The sequence below is a fragment of the Triturus cristatus genome, chromosome 6 (assembly GCF_964204655.1).
Source record: "Triturus cristatus chromosome 6, aTriCri1.1, whole genome shotgun sequence".
NCBI classification, from domain to species: Eukaryota; Metazoa; Chordata; class Amphibia; order Caudata; family Salamandridae; genus Triturus; species Triturus cristatus.
The window spans coordinates 1,646,789,128-1,646,805,824 of record NC_140589.1 but is presented as its reverse complement, the minus strand read 5'-3'; the positions used below and the strand labels follow the sequence as shown (position 1 = coordinate 1,646,805,824).

At 44.1% G+C, this 16,697-nt stretch overlaps 1 protein-coding gene across 1 annotated transcript in view; it reads right to left on the bottom strand.

Annotated features, from left to right (window-relative positions):
• Window positions 1-16,697, bottom strand: part of HAAO (3-hydroxyanthranilate 3,4-dioxygenase) — a 763,099-nt gene that overhangs the window by 489,984 nt on the left and 256,418 nt on the right. The window lies entirely within an intron of this gene.

The window sequence follows — 16,697 nt, the reverse complement described above, 5'->3', positions numbered from 1 at the left end:
TGCAGCTCTGCACTCCGGCCCCTGTACTTCCACTCCCTTGGCAATACGGGCCACGACACGAGCCGAAGCAAAGGCTCGCACTGCCAACACGAGAGAGAGGCCGAGAGCATCTCCCTCCGAGCCCGCGCCCCACCCCAGGAGTCGACACACGTTACCTGTGGGGCACAAACTCACTCTCCTCTCCTCCTCCAGCGGCTAGGCCTCCAATGCAACTTTGTAAATTGGCAACGGCGGGCTCGGGTTGGCAACTCAGCTCCTCCGGGACTGCCGGTCCGGGCCGCTACAGATACGAAGATCTCAGGCTGCCACAGAGCACACGCACACAGCGTTGCTGAGTCTTCCTCAAGCTTCGGGTGCACACTCACTGGGCACTCCACACACAGGTCTCAGGCTGCATGAAGATCATGCGCACAGTGTTGCCGAGGCTCACTTTAACTCCGGTGCAGACGATACAAGGAAAATCCTCATGAAGGTCTCATGGTGCCCAACACACCCGCACACAGCGTTGAGGAGACTCACTTTGATTTGCGGTGCACACGATAACAAGGCAAATCCTCACAAAGGTCTCACGGTGCCCAACGCACCTGCACACAGCGTTGATGAGATTCAATTGGATTCCGGTGCACATGATCACTAGACAATCCTCAAAAATCGGTTCAAGGCTGCACAAAGCACACGCCACTGCATCGCTGATCCTTGCTTGGACTCCAGGTGCCCACGATCACAGGGCATGCCTTACGAGGGTCTCAGGCTGCAACAGGCAATCACACACAGCGCCGCTGAGACCCTCATGGAAACTTTTGTGTTCCTGTGTTTCCACAACAGGGAGCCAGCTCACCTCGGGCCCTTGGGGATAAGTTACTACAGGACACAGCCCACAGCAAAGTCCTTTCAAGCAGGGGGACATAGCACACAACAAAGTCCCTTTAGCCTTTCCTTGGTTAAAACAGCAAACTGCAGGCCAGCCCCAGAACACACAGCAAGGGTCAGTCCTATCCTTCAGTCTCTTCAGTTGTTTCTTCCTTGGCAAAGGTCCTCTTGACTACGAAGTCTTGTTCAAACTTGATCAAGCCATTCTCCAAAGTTCAGGGGCTTCAGCTCTCATAGTAATGCCCCTCAATGGCTTTAACATTTTTATGTTTCAGGGGGCGCTGACCCCTGTTCATACCAGTTCTGCGTGCCTCCCTGCGAGTGACACCTTTCTTCCTTTGATTAGTGGGAGTCTGGATTCTCAATCACTCAGCAGGAGACGGGCCAATTATTTTATAGCAGCAGCCCAGGCCTCTTCACCTCTAGGGGCTTCTCCTCCCCCTACACTCCAGATGCAGGTCAGCCTGTTGCTGTCTCACCTCCTCCCCTGGGTAAAGACATTCCCCAGGTCCTATTGCTTTCAAATCCGGACAGTCAATCCACAGCCAGGCAGAGACACACAGAAATGTTAAAGCACAAAAACTCAGCCACTTCTAAAAGAGTGGCTTCTAAACACACAAAGCCAAAACCACCTTCATAAAAAGATGTGTTATTACATTATGAGTTCAGGCATACTAAACTTCACCTTTCCATCTTAAGCCTTTGGGAAGATAGGCTGGAAAAAGTATTACACAGCCTCTCCATTCTGTCCTATGGGCAAGATGGCCTTTCAACAGTGAAAACGAAATGGAGATTATTTCACTGTCAGGACATGGCACACACCTTAGTACATGTCCTACCTTTCACATGCACTGCACCCTGTCCAGGGGGTACCCAAGACCTACCATAGGGGTGTCTTATGTGCATAGAAAGGGAAGGGTAAGGTCTGGCAAGTCAGTACACTTGACAGAACAACATGGCAGTTTAACAAACTGCACGCAGGTCCTGCAATAACAGGCCTGAGTTCCCTTTTTAAAGCTACTTGTGTGGGTGGCACAAATAGTGCTGCAGGCCCACTAGTAGCATTTTCATTACCAGCCCTGGCACACATAGTGTACTTTACTAGGGACTTTACTAGTAAGGCAATCATATCAATCATGGACAACCAATTACCATTAAACTTTATACAGGGAGCACTTGCACTTTGGAACTGATAAGCAATGGCAAAGTGTCCAAATCATCTAAGTTGGCAACACCATGTCAGGAAAAAAGTCTAGGGGGAAAGCAAAAAGTTTAGGGACTGTTGCAGGACAATGGCGAAGCATTCTTCTAGCTCTCCTTTTCAGATGTAGGCAAGGGCCAGGAGGGTATTTTGCCACTGTTGAGGTGTGTGGCCTTTATGCTATCTCCTACCACCTACCACTTCTCCCACATACTGGTAAATTCATACCAATTTCTACATAAATATGTAAGGTAGTGGGTGGCTGCAGGACCGAGGCAGAACTGCTACCACCAAAGCGCTGAATTTACCAGATTCCAGATTGGGCAGATAAACAACCTGTCCGCTCTAAGACTGATACAAATGAGGCCCTTGGTTTCCCTGGAACATACTCAGTCGGAGTGGGTATTAACTTTACACTGGTCTTCCCTCACTATGTGCAGGCCTCTAGTTGAGTGTGTTATGCAAGGTTCTCAAGAACAGAAATGCCAGAGACATAATCAGAAATCAACACATCATTGATTATCTTCTAAATGTGTATCAGATGGCAGGCATTTTGTGGACTCAAAGAAATTCCCAGGGGTATTTATCATAAGCTCTTCGGCCGCTGCTTTGGCCTCCTTAAAACATTAAGGAGCTTTCTCCCTCTCCTCCCCAGGCCGGCTAAAGAACCGGTCATGCGTGACTTAATCCTTTCCCGATTGGACTACGCCAACGCTTTGTATGTTGGCATTCCTGGATACTCTTTGAATAGACTCCAGGTCATTCAGAATGCGGCTGCCAGGCTTCTGCTAGGAATTTCCAAGAGGAGTAGTGTGCGCAAATGTCTCCGCACACTTCACTGGCTTCCTGTGGCTGATCAGGTCAAATTTAAATCCCTGGTGATTGCCCATCGAGCCCTCCATGGTCATGGTCATGGTCCCGCTTATTTGCAGAAGCAGTTCTACTTCTACATCCCACGGAGACAACTACGCTCATCAGCTCTTCTCCTAGCTACAGTGCCCTGCTTCATTCAACACAAGATGGGCAGCTGCTCCCTGGCCGTCAAGGCTGCCCAGGCATGGAATACTTTTCCGTTTCCTTTGCGCAATACTCAAGACCCGTTAGCCTTCAAGAAACTTTTAAAAACCTACCTCTTCCCCTAGTGACAGTTAGGTGACCCCTCTTGGACCCGCGCAAGAGACTCCTCAGAGTAGCTGTGCGCGTTATAAGAGTATGTAACATAACATAACAATCTACACAAGTTGCAGATTTCTCTCGGTACTTCTCAATCCCCACACTTACTATGAATTGTCAGCAGGTCGAAAAATCTGTGTAAGTAGGTTTGGTTGAAACATGCATTAAGACTTTAAAATGTTTATGTCCACCAATAAAATATTTATCCTTGTAGAGAATTCCCTCTCCACAACACCTCGCAAATATAGGGCCGTTTGGGTATTTTACAGTCAATTTATACACCTACTGCTGCACTTTTTGGTACTTAACTTAAACGTGAAAATTTAGGGGCCAATTAGGATGGCGGGCAGTCTTTAGTCTGCCCGCCACCCTAGCAGTGCTGGGATCGGCCGCCCGTGGTGCGGCAGTCCCGCACCTGCAATTAGGATGCCACCGCCACCGTGGCATCCTCCATTCCCAGCATTGTGGCAGGTGGTGCTCACAGCACCGCCTGCCACAATGCTGGGAATGCACGTTGTGCATTGTCATGCACAAGGTGACAGGCACCATGAGGTGCCTGCCACCATGTCCATGACAATGCAGGGGGGTACCATAGGTACCCCCCATGTGCACCTCCCATCCCCCCAATACTCTAGGGCTCGCCACGAGCCCCGACAGCAAACCCCGCATGCCTTTCCGTGGCGGCATCGCCACCATGGAAAGGCACGTCTCCGCCGGCATCCTAATATGGATGGCGGTGTCATGCAGACACCGCCACCATATTTAGCACCTTTTCCGCCGGGTCGACTGGTTGACCGGCGGAAAACCGGCGGACGGTCTTTCTGTCCGCCGGGGTCCCCCGCGCCATACTAATATGGCGGGGAGAAATAGGTGGCGGGCGGGGATGGATGTAGGGTGGATCGCCACGGCCATGAGGGCAGTGGCGATCCGCCCTACATACTATGGACCCCATAGTGTGAGAAACATTGGCCACGTTTGTGAATAACCATAGAGTTCTAACCTCCTAATGGCCACCCAGCTGCTCCTCTCCTAGGAACACCCATGTTACTATAACTAAACCTAAACTTAGTGTAATGAAAAATCCATCACAATGGTAGAATTTGATACCGTAGTAAACTTGGCTAAACAAAATTCTCAAGTTTTGATTCTGTAATGAAGTTTTGGCTCTGCGAACTTAAATACTAGAATATCCCATTGTAAATTAGAATAATCTCAATAAGTTACAGAATATGCACCTAATTTACCCTTGAAATGTTCCTTTAACGCCTTTCGATACAAGATAATGTTGTGAAGACTGAAAGTGAGCACATAAATCTAAAACCCAATACACAGTTCTCTTAATTTGTTTTTGGGCTGAGGGGGTGGGGCGGGGTGATTATGTTGTTTTCTTGAAGTTCCTGTTTTTATTTTCAACAGATCTGTTTCAATCATTCTTTATCGTAAATAGGTGACCTGAGTTCGCATGATCTGCAAACAAAAGACTCATCGAACATGCATGTTAAAACGCTAAATCACAGGTTGACTTTTGACCTGCCAGAATATGAAGTGCTAGGCAGGAGTGCAGAGTAATATTTAGCTTTTTTGTTTATCTAGATATTCAGGGGCAGATTTACTACTTCTGGCATCAGCAGGGATGCGCCAGAAGAGTTGCGACGCATCTGCACACCCGTGTGCCACCACTTATGCGCCGCATTTATAATGCGGCACACCGTGGCGCACGGATGGGCAGATGCGTGTCGCATCCCCCGGCGGAAAGGCGGCGCATTGATGGAGCTGCGTCGCAAGTGCGACGCAGCTTCAGCAAGGCTCGGGGTGCCCCTATTCCCAACATGCTGCGTCAATCCTTACCCCTGCTTCAAGCAGGTGCATGGTTTTGACGCAGCAAGGCCGTAAAAGTGACTGAGTGAAATCTTGTAGATTTCACTCAGCCACTTTTAGGAGGCGTTCATGCGCCGGAACGCCCGCCCCTGTGCTGGAACGCCCACATGTGGCGCAGGGCTTTACAACGTGACACATCTCCCTAGATGCGTCACGTTATAAATACCCCACAGCATGACGCTGGCTTTGCGCCGCCGCTGCGTCACAAAAGTGCCGTACGGGGCTTGTAAATCTGCCCCTCAGTGTTTAAAGCACTTTGCATCATCCGCAGAGCCTCTCAAAGAAAAGGTACACTACACCAACAAATTAAACATAAAGGGGCAGATTTACAAGACCCTTGCGCCACTTTTGCGTCACTTTTAACATGGGAAAAGTGACGCAAAAGTGGCGCAAGACGCTTGTAAATCTGCCCCAAAGAATACAAACAAAGTATGACGTTATGCTCCAAACATAGCAGGAAACTGCACTCAGGTCTAGCACCACAAATCATGTATTTGGCAGAGAGTACACGTCGGAAAACCACTTTATGTTGCATTTCTCAGAGTTCATTATTTAATAATTTTTTACTGTGTTTGTCAGATCGTTTACAAAGTCAAACCCTTCCTGTAGTACTTATCAGAGTTCATAATGTAAAATGCCTTCGAATTGAAGGTTTACATTGTAAAACCCTTTCCTATTACATTTTCTAGCGCTGCCAACCCCCTCCTTATTGCATTTGCCTGAGTAAGCAATGTAAAACCTCTTCCTAAGAAATGTGTCATAAAGTTCACAATTTAAAAGTACTTCGTATGATGTTTGGCAAGGAGTTCACAAAGTAAAATCCCTTCCTATTGTTTCTCAAAGTTCATAATGTAAAAACGCTTCCTATTGTATTTGAGAGTGTCAGGGTGGAGGAGTGTGGCTCAATGGTTAGAGCGGCAGACCCTGAAGCAGAGTTCTGGCCAGGGACCAGGGTTCGATTCCTGCCTCGGTGGGGCTCGGGCTCAATTTCCTCGGACCTGTCTATTCTTGCCTCGGTGCCTATTCTAATCACGGGCCCCATGCTGCAACTCTGGGCAATAGCTTGCTTAGCCTCCACAGCAGCCCCAACAGTGCTAAGGATGCCTGGCTTCACCCTGGGGGTGCCCTGGAGTGGACACTTCACAGGGAAAGCCAGGAGGGGTTCCACGGCGGTATGAGTATCAGCGCCAGGAAACTGCAAAAGGCGACACTGCAAGGTGGCCGTCTGGTGACAGTGCGCTCTATAAGTACCTTGACATTTACATTACATTTACAGGGTTTACAAGATTGCAGACTGACAGGAGGGGAAAACAGCACTGATTGAACCCCTATAGCTTTGAGAGGTCAAGAGCGGAGAATATGGATGGTCAGTCAGTGCACCTTTATTTTGGCAAGTTGCCATAAAAAGCATATAACATGAATACATTTCAATATAAAAGACAGTAGTGGTCATTAAAACAAATAAAATATTACATTAAATGACATCTCTAAAATTCAGAAGAGAGTATAATTCTCATTTCAAACAAGGCCTTAGTAAAAATTTACAAACTCATAGTGGTTTCGAATCCGGATCGCACTCCTGATAAAATTAAGCACTGAGTGGCACGTCTATCGTGATTAGTTTTTGTAAAAATTCCAAAGCTGACCGGTAAATGTATTGTTTTTTATATAGCGCCGATCACCACTACGGGTATCTCAGCGCTGGCTTTCCATGTGAGGTGTCCACTCCTGGGCACCCCCATGGTGAAGGCCAGGCATCCCAGTGCTGTTGGGGCCGTTGTGGAGATTAAGCAAGCTATTGCCCAGAGTTGCAGCGTGGGACCCATGATTAGAATAGGCACTGAGGCAAGAATATCCGGTCCGCGAAATTTATAGCCCAAGACCCTGCCGCAAGGGGAATCGAACCCTGGTCCCAGACCAGTGCTCTGCATCGAGGTCTGCTGCGCTAACCATTGAGCCACACTTCTCCACGGTATTGCTTAATCTCTACCTGGTGCAACAAAGGAATCAGAACGGTACTTCTTAGACGTGATTAAAGTGGACAAAATAAGATAATGTGATGTGCTTTGTTTGGTGGCATTATCACAATGACATGGGGGTAATTCCCGCTGCCAGGCGCTTTGTCACGGAAAAGCAACTTTAAAGTGAGTTAAGTTATTCTGAAGTAAGATGAAAAGAGCAGACGATTTACATTCTCAATCCATCACAAATATGGTTCAATTAATTTAACTGTAGAGATTTACTAGTAATATTCAACTGTTTTCATATCCAAAGTGCCTCGTAACCTTTCCTTCAAGCAATGGTTGACATACTTGGATTTCACGATCATGGCATTCGGAGGAAGATGATTAAGGGAGTTAAACATTTCTATTAGGCCAATCTGTGACGGCCTGATTTACATACGTCAAACAAGGTATCTCATTCACATTCTCTAAGGCTAGATAGTCCAACATGCAAGCTCGAAATAAATCTGCCTCTGGGTTTTGCCAACACTTAACAAAAGGAGTGGTGCCATTTTTATCTGGGCATCTGTATAGGGAAGGCCCAACTCCTCATGACATATAAAATGTGCAGTATTTGTTGGTACTGCAAGCATTCTGTGTTGGAAACCATTTGCAATATATTGAAGTTTGTCTGTTTTTTGATAACCCCATCCCAATATGGTGGAGGTGAAGCATTTTGATTTATACGGGACTATTATCACTGCCAAAGGTTTATGTCTGAATGACCTTGCAAAGTGAGAAATATCCTCCATATTCCTTCCATTGGTAGTGATTTCATAAGAAGGTGTGATTTCCAACCTAAGGATGAGCTAAAAACAATACCTAAGAAGCTAAAATCTTTTGTTCGTTTGTGGCAAGTGCCCCCCAATTTTAAAGTGCATGAATTTCGGGCTTAGCGGCCCGCATGTCATGGAATTCACTATCAGGTCCAGGCCTTCCATACACTCAGTGGAAAGATCTAACAACTTCTGCAGTGCATTCAAGGTGTGAGCAATGAGGACAGCATCATCTGCATATAAAAGTATGGGCACAGATTGATCTCCTATCTTTGGAAAGTCCACACCGGCCTGTGATGAATGCTCTGTAATACCATTGCTATAGACCAAAAACAAAAAAGGTGCTAAAATACATCCTTGTCTAACGCCTTTCAAATACTTTATTTGAGACGATAATTCCCCTTGTGGGCCATATCAGACTGAAACTTCAAGGTCATTGTGTATGCATTTTATTAGGGTGAGCAGATTCGGTTCCACATCCATTTTCTGCATAACCTACCATAATTTGTCCCTATTGCCTACATCAAAAGCGCTTGACAGGTCGATGAACGCCATGTTAATGGTGCACCTTTTGCCCTCACGTATTTGCTGGTAATCAGATTTAAATTTTATGTTTGTTCAACAGTTCCTATACCAGGCCTGTACCCATACTGGACAGGCATTAAAACCTTTTTCTCTTCTGTCAATGTCTCAATTCAGGTGAGGTTTACCAGCCCTAGGAATGTTGCACCAATTAAGGAAATTGGCCTATAACAGGTGGGCATAGTTTGTCTCCTTTTTGAAAATGGGGACAAGCGTGGCCGATCTCCATGACTCAGGGATTTACCTCTCCATTGCGCTTCATAAGACATTTGTTAGTACAGGACCCCATAAATCAGTATTTGATTTGAAAATGTCAACTGGGACCTCACTCCGGCCTGGTGCTTTTCCAGGGGCATATTTGTCTATCGAGGAAAGTACCTTGGTAATCTCAATAAGGATTTCAAGGGGTGTTGGGGTTGGATCTGGCCAAAGGAAGCTATTTAAAAACCCATTTTGAAGCAGCTCACTTTCAGTAGGTTGAAATACACACGTGAAATGGGTCACCCACTCGGCGTCCAGCATTGTAACTTCCAACCTAGGCATGTCATGATCAGAGATGAAAGGATGATATATAACGTCCCAGAACCTAGCACTATCCCTTAATGATGAGGCATGGGCCAACTCTTCCCAGGCCTTATTCATTCTTGCCCTCTTCCTTTCCTCCACAGCAGTCTAGTACTCTCGCCTATCCTTTTTGACATCCAAGGGATTACATGGTGAAGTTTTAAGTACTGCCTTTAAATCTGTTTGTGAGCCAAAGAACAGGTGGCATTAAACCTAGGGGTGGGCGGAACTTGTGGAGTCGTACTGTGTGGAATTCCATGGAGTTGCATAAAAACTCTGTGGAATTCCGTGGATTTCTGCTCTGACCTAGTGCAAATGTTTATTGGAGGTCAGAGTCATACTACCATTTAGCGACATATCATAAATTCATGGAAAAAACAAGTTAACAGTTTAAGGATGGTTGTATAATTTGTACATCACTAAAATGGCATAGAGATAGGAGAAGGACAAGTATGATGCCTTAACATTCAGTCCTCTGTGAGCACAACGGTACTACTTTTCTGCAAAGTCATTTTCTTGTTCCATGTTTTTTTCTGGCAATTTCTTACTCTCTTTTTTGCCAGTGGGGCACCTCCCCATGTGCAAATGCCTGCTGCTTTTACCAAGTCGACACACCCACACTCGCCCTTCATCTGCGTATTCTGCATACCGGGTCCTTCTTCTACGTCGTTGGCTCTGTCACATGATGCTTATTATATAATGAGGTAGCACTAGTGGGAGAGAAACACTGGGAGGGCCCCAACTACCAAAATACAAGAAGGGGGAGAGAGAGGAACTCTGCATACTTGATGTTGTGAGCACCAGCTCGCCGTTTGTTCTTCTGCCAGAAAGAGTTGCTTCCTTGTTGGAGAGATGCACCAAAAAAGTAACAGTAAACCCATACGACAAAACAATTAAGCCTGCATGTGCACAGAGGCTGGCACCAAGTATAGTGTTCAACAGGTTGCAATGGAAACAGTACCTTTTTCCAGAAGGGCCAATATAGGTGGCCCAGACCAGCCTCAACCAGACTCGGACGGATGCTGACAGGCCCACTTTTGACCTGAGTCTTCACTTAGGCCATGCTTGGGCATTTCCCACGGGGCACAGTAGTGGCACGCACTATAAGTGCCTCCTCTCTAGGGGCCCCTCTTGCAGGACCAAAGGCAGCCTGAGGATTGCTGGCCCCCTTCTTCCGACGAGGCACAAAGCAGTACTGACACCCACGGGGCACGGATTTGACACGCCCTATAGGTACATCCCTCCTGAAGGAACAAAGGCAGTCTGGGGGTTGTAGTCCCCCTCCAGGGGCAATGCTACAACCCCCAGGCTGCCTTTGTTCCTGAGCCTTACTCTCTTTCAGTGATTCTTTCTCACCAATGCTGCCTCATTATACTTTTTTATTAAAGGGTCCTTTTTCCACATCAGAAATCCTTTTGTCCTGAAGATGATCTTGTAGCTGGACAACGTAATAAGACCGAAACGTCAACCACCAAACCCATTTTTTTCAATGAAATCATTTCAATGTATAAGAGATGTCGACCTAATGCATAGGAGAATTTCAGATTAAAAAGGTACTACAAAAGGGGTAAACGACACAAGTGACAATTAGACATTTGGTTTAGTTGTTAGTCTTTGTCACTCATGTTTGTGAGAATATTGTTTTGTAACCTTCAAAGTGTATTTATTGGATTATAAACTGCAACTAAAGAATACACCCATTCCTTCTCTTTTTTTGATTAAATTTATTTGAGATTATGTAAATAGATTTTCAAAATTTATGTTTTTGAGGCCACTGTTTGGGTATTCATAAGTGACATTGAAAAAGAAAATAATTTTTGAATATTTAAAAAACTCCCTTGTAGGCATTCTCATTATATAATATACTTTGTTACTCAAGCGCACAAGGGTTTATCGGGTTGCCCAATCAAGATAAATAGTCATTATATCATAGGCATCATGTGACAGAGCCAATGACATAGAAGAAGGACCTGCTATGCAGTATACGTAGATGAAGGGTGAGTGTGGGATGGGCCCTGGGTCGGCGAAGGAATACTCCACTCCACTACGCGGGATGCAAAGCTTTTTCCTGAACTCTGCATTCCAAGCGAAGTGTGGAGTACAAAATCTTCACAAGCTCTGCCAGCGGAGCAGCGTTCACTGCCTACCCCTAATTAAACCATTGATGTGGAACGATCCCAGAAACTGGTCAATGAGTAACCAAACTGTCTAAAATTGCCTCACATAAACTTTTAAATTCTTGTAGAACGGAGTGGGGTTTTCATCCAGGCATGCAATAATAAACTCCATATTATCATGGACATTTTTCCGGGTGAAGCAAAGAGGATGCACTATCGCCATTTAATCCAAAGTCCTTTATTCTCAGTGAGATCCATAATACCGTCCTTAAGTGCAGGATTTGTATCGATTTTTAACTCCAAGGTAAAGCAGACAGACCAACGTTTTATGATTCGAGACTAGAGGCACAGCAACTGCAGATATTCGAACTTAAGAAATAGGAATTCCACTCACAAAGAACAGTTAATACATTCCAAAGCGTTTAAGTCAAAGTCATTATTGATAATCTGAAGAAATCCTTCAAGACCATGCACTCTCGTTTTGTTTTGAAAAATGATTCTTTATTGAAAGCGACGAATAAATCAAGCAGATAAAATCCAGTATTCACATTCCATTAGCAAACGTGTTTCGTCCCTAAAATGGACTTCTTTAAGGCTCTAAAGTTAAATCAGGATGTACATTCACAATCAAAATATGAGTGTCAGCAATTGGTTCTTGTGACAAAAAGGGACCATTTCTGTATAGTCACCCAAAGTCAAGGCACGGTGGCCGATATCAAGCGTCTCAGCGTCTGATTCAAATGCGTCAAGAATAGGTCCTCAACTTAAATGCTTTTGGAATGTATTAAGTGTTCTTTGTGTGCGGAATTCCTATTTCTCAAGTTATTGTAATTTTGGGTTTCCCAAATAAGGAGTGGAGAGGGGTGCACTCCCAGGTTTTCCTGCACCACTATTACTTGCCCTAATATTCATTTGACACGTGCGGCTCTTGTGAATTGCCTCAACCCTCTTTTTGTTCTTTCTTTATACACTGCAGATATTAGGTTGAAATCTATTATACTCCCTGTGCCCCCCCCCCCTATAAATGTTGGAATCTGCTCAATGTTATTTAACTGGACCTCACTCAAAATTATTACATCTTGTTTCAGAACTCGCTTGTTCAGAGTGTCCCCCAACCTAGTGTGTCTAAAATGTACCCTGTCCTCACATTCATCCGCTAAATGGTCAAATACACGATTTTCTTCTATGGGACACATTGTAATAGTAAACCATCCCAGCTATATTAGGATTACATTTTTAGTCAACTGAGCGAAAAAAAACATCTAGGTAGTCATCTAAATCACTAATTCCTTTATAGGCTTCATGATTAGGAAAGTTGTTGTAGAAATGTATCAACAAAATATCACATTCTTCTGTCAGTGAGATCAGTGATACCAAAAACTGTGGTGAAGACCATTTGGGCACAACATGTGCATTATGGATTTTAACGGAAACAGAAATGGCAATACCCCTTGTACCCTTCCTGCTGGAGAAGCAAGTTCTGGTTGGAATGAGGAGGTAAAACCATCTATGTGAGAGAGGTCAAGCATCCAGGTTTCTTGCGCACAGAAGCTTTCAAAGGACACAACCAACTTTTGCCAGTCTGGATTCATTAGCTTGCACCTGCAATGTTCTAAGTAACCACTGTCACCTCCTCTCGATTGGATTTTAGCTTTCTTGTTGACTCAGCCTCCAATTCTCATCTCGCCATACTGTGAGCATCTGAGGCCTTGCCCTTCATGGTTTGTGAGACTGACAGTTGTGTGGGGCCATTATGACCGAAATGTGGCGAGAATGGACTTCCCTCAGATTGCAAGGTAACCCCTTGATTCCATGAGTCTACAAAATAGGGAGTGTTTGCGTCAGGGCTATTACAGACCTCAAAAGTAGCCCTACAGTCCACAGCACCCGAGATGTGATCAAATTCCCTTGGCGAGGGAAGGTCTGACCAACTCTTGATCCCCCATTTTTAGAAGGGAGGTCTGACCGACTCTGATCTCCAATTTTTGGATGTCCACTTTTAGAACAGCCATCTATGTCATTCTTAATACAGTTTGGTTGCTTTGAGGCCTCTTTGTTAGCAAGTCAATCTACCTAGTCGAGAACATCAACCGGTTGGACAAAGAGACACTGTATGGGCCAACAGACCTGTACTGTTCCATTTTCAGATGCAGAAGGGCGTGTGAGATGTTGTGACGGGAGATGAGTAAGAGCAACTCAGCTTGACACATATGGTGGCTTGTAAAAATACCCCAGAGGAAGAAGACCAATGCTAGTTTGCCCCTCTTGCATGTGCTCCACATCAGATAGCAGTTTTCGAACCAGATTGGGGTATTTGAAGTTGACTATAACACAGTCCCCTGGGCAATCCTTCCTCTTCCTCCCGATCCACCGTGCTCTATGAGTCAAAATGGTCCTCTCTTCTACCCTTTTACCTCAGCTTGGTTCTCTGTCTTATGGACTTATGCTTAACACTGCTCCTGCCTGTGATTGCTTCAAACTTGGTTACCCTCTCTTGGCATGCTGGGGCTTTGGTCTTGTTTCCCAGTCAGAGACTGAGCTCATAATTCCTCATCTGTGCAGAGAATGGGGTAAGTTTAATATTTAACCAAATATATGTATATAACCATTAATTTACGAAAGTGATGATTTTACCTGACCTTACTGTGTAAGAGAACCCAGCAATGGTTCTTTGAAAGTTCTCAACCGATATCTCATGCTTATCTTTAAACAGTGTGTTGGTGTTGCTCTCCCCAAAGTTTCTTACAGTTCCTAATTTAGATATATTTTGTGACATATTTCACTATGACTGGGTGGACATGTGGGATTGTAGGCGTGCATAATTTTCTGAATATCCAAACCATGCCCTAATCCCAAAAGAGAAATCCAAATCAGCATGCCCCAGGGCAGTCAGTAGTTAATGAGTCCCAAATGTGTCAATGGGGGTCTTTTTCCTGTGGGGACCGGAAGCCACTATATCGCTGACCCTCAAACTGTAGACCAATTACCCCTTTTAGCACTTGAATAACAGATAATAAGACAAAGCAGTTTCATGCAGACTAAGGGAGGCGTGGGGGCTAGAAAATAAAGACTTCAAATGCATGGCTTGATAATATGCTCAAAGTTACAAATATTCACAACATTTACAGTGGAGTTACAAACTGAAACCCCTTTCAACGATGTCTCTCAAAATTGCACTGTGAAAATTAAGTATCCCAAAGAAATATCACAGGATGCAACCAACCCAGTACCTCTAGGCTGTTCTCTTGACCTGTGTGGTACTAGGTGACAATTTGCGCACCAATAGGTTCTAAAATAAAACGAACAAGGCCTAGTGTATGGGCTAATTGCAACACATAAAGCTACTCATAATCAGAAAGATTAGGTCTACAGGCCTTGTGAAGTCATTCACAATGTAAAATGAGAGTGCCTGCTAGCTGTGTCACCACATTAAAACAATACATTAAGCTTATTGGCTTTAATATAAACATGACCGTGTGGTCTCTTCTTACACAGACCCATCAAAGGTTTTAGGCAGAGCCAAAGTATACATTGACATGAACATCTGCTACACCAAGCATTGACTGTGACAGGACCTAAAAGGGAATCTCTGTACTAAACACTTTTCTTATCTCATGTGTCAAGGAGTTCACAGTTTATCCGTGATGATATTCACAGTGTAAAATCTGATGCTATTGCTTTTGACAGAGTTCTCAATGTAAAACCCCCACCTATTGTAGTTGTCAAAAGGTTCATAAAGAAAAAGAAAACCCTTCCTACAGTGTTAGACAAGGGGACTGCAATGTAAAACACCTTGCTATTGTAATAGAGAAAACTGGTTTAGGAGGTCCCAGGACAGTCAGAAGTTACTAGCCTCAATTATCTCACTGAGGCTTTTAACTTTTACCCCAAACCCTGTTGATGCCTGGCTGTAAAGGAAACTAGTCAGCGCAGTCAAGGTTGACTCAGAGAGGTGTTGTGGCCTAGAAATTCTGAACACAGCGAAGCACAACATTAACACTCAAAAATCAATGTCCAGCTAGTACTTTTTTTTAAAACGTGAAACATTATTTATTGAACACAAACTCTATAATGAAACTGACAAACATTTATAAGATTTCAGGTGGACTCACACATTGGAATCCCTCCAATAGTGCTTTGGGAGATTAATAAAGATGCAAATCATTTACAATAAATAACTATTGCACCGTCTGTGACGTTACAGGTGACAATTAGCTCACCGGCAGGCTCTAATTGTAAAACATCAGCAATGGTCCTTAATGAGCTTCTAGGAAAACATCAGGCTTTTCAAGTTCAAATAGGTTAAGTCTAAAGCCTTTTGCTAAGTTGTTAACAATGTAAAATAAGAGGTTTACTCTGTTTGTCACAACATTTAAAAATAGTCAATTCATTAGCTTTAATGTGACCATACACATGACCTTGAGGTCTCTGCCCAGAATTACCCATCAAGTATTTTAGGCAGTGCCCCAAAGCATATATTGATAAAAATAGGCCTGATTCAGAGTTTGGCAGACTGGTTACTCCATCACAAAAAAGTTCCCAATGTAAAACTCCTTCCTATAATATTTGTCAGTGAGTTCCCAAGGTAAAGGCACTTCTATGGTTTTCGTCAATCCAGCTAGTGTAAAACTACTTCTTAAAATATTTGTCAATGTGAAACTCCCTTCCAGTAGATTGGTCACCGGGTAAAACCAGCAAAGCTACTGCTTAAATTATGTAACATAGGCCATAACACAGTATAATCACAATCTACCTGAATAAAGTCTACTGGCAAACGTATTTCACAATATACAATTTGGGCCAACTGCCTTTGTCATAGCTATTCATAACAACAATATCAGACCTAAGCTAAGGCATCTGACAAACCTTTTCCCAACTACACAATAAGGCCTGCAGCTTTGTTGATTGACTTGATACTCAACTCAATCCTTCTGCTCTGCAACACAATCACTCCTTTTCAGCAGAAGCCCACACCTCTGCCCAATCATCTACAGTAAAGAAAGGTCAACAGGAATGTGGAGCCAACGTCCCTCTCTCAGTTAAGCTTTTTTGACCATAAAAGGTATGAGAACAGCTGCACTGACAAGCCAGATCTAAAAATAAAATTCTATATCTCTGAATGTTTTATTTCTAATAAATAAAAAACACAGGACGATATATCAGCTTTAAATATTCCCTTAAAACTGTGGAGCATAGCAATCGCTATAATGAGTGTAGTAATCTCTCCATCATGCCTAGTCCTTAGCCTTTCAACACTTGTATGTGCTGCTATTCTTCTACACTCCACTTGCACTCCACTTGTATAGCTAAGTGCAACAAATGTGTTTTAAAATGTTCATGCTAACTTGAAAAATGCCAACTTATGCTACCTTTTATAGCACTTCATTTACACTGGACTCACAATATAGGTATTCATTTTATCTGGAAGTGGTATTTCGCGATCTTTGCTTCACCTATCTTTTCACTCGAGCCGTCTTTTCAGTATGTCATAATATAGTCTTATAGCCCATTGCCAAGGGCTGTTCTGGTTGTT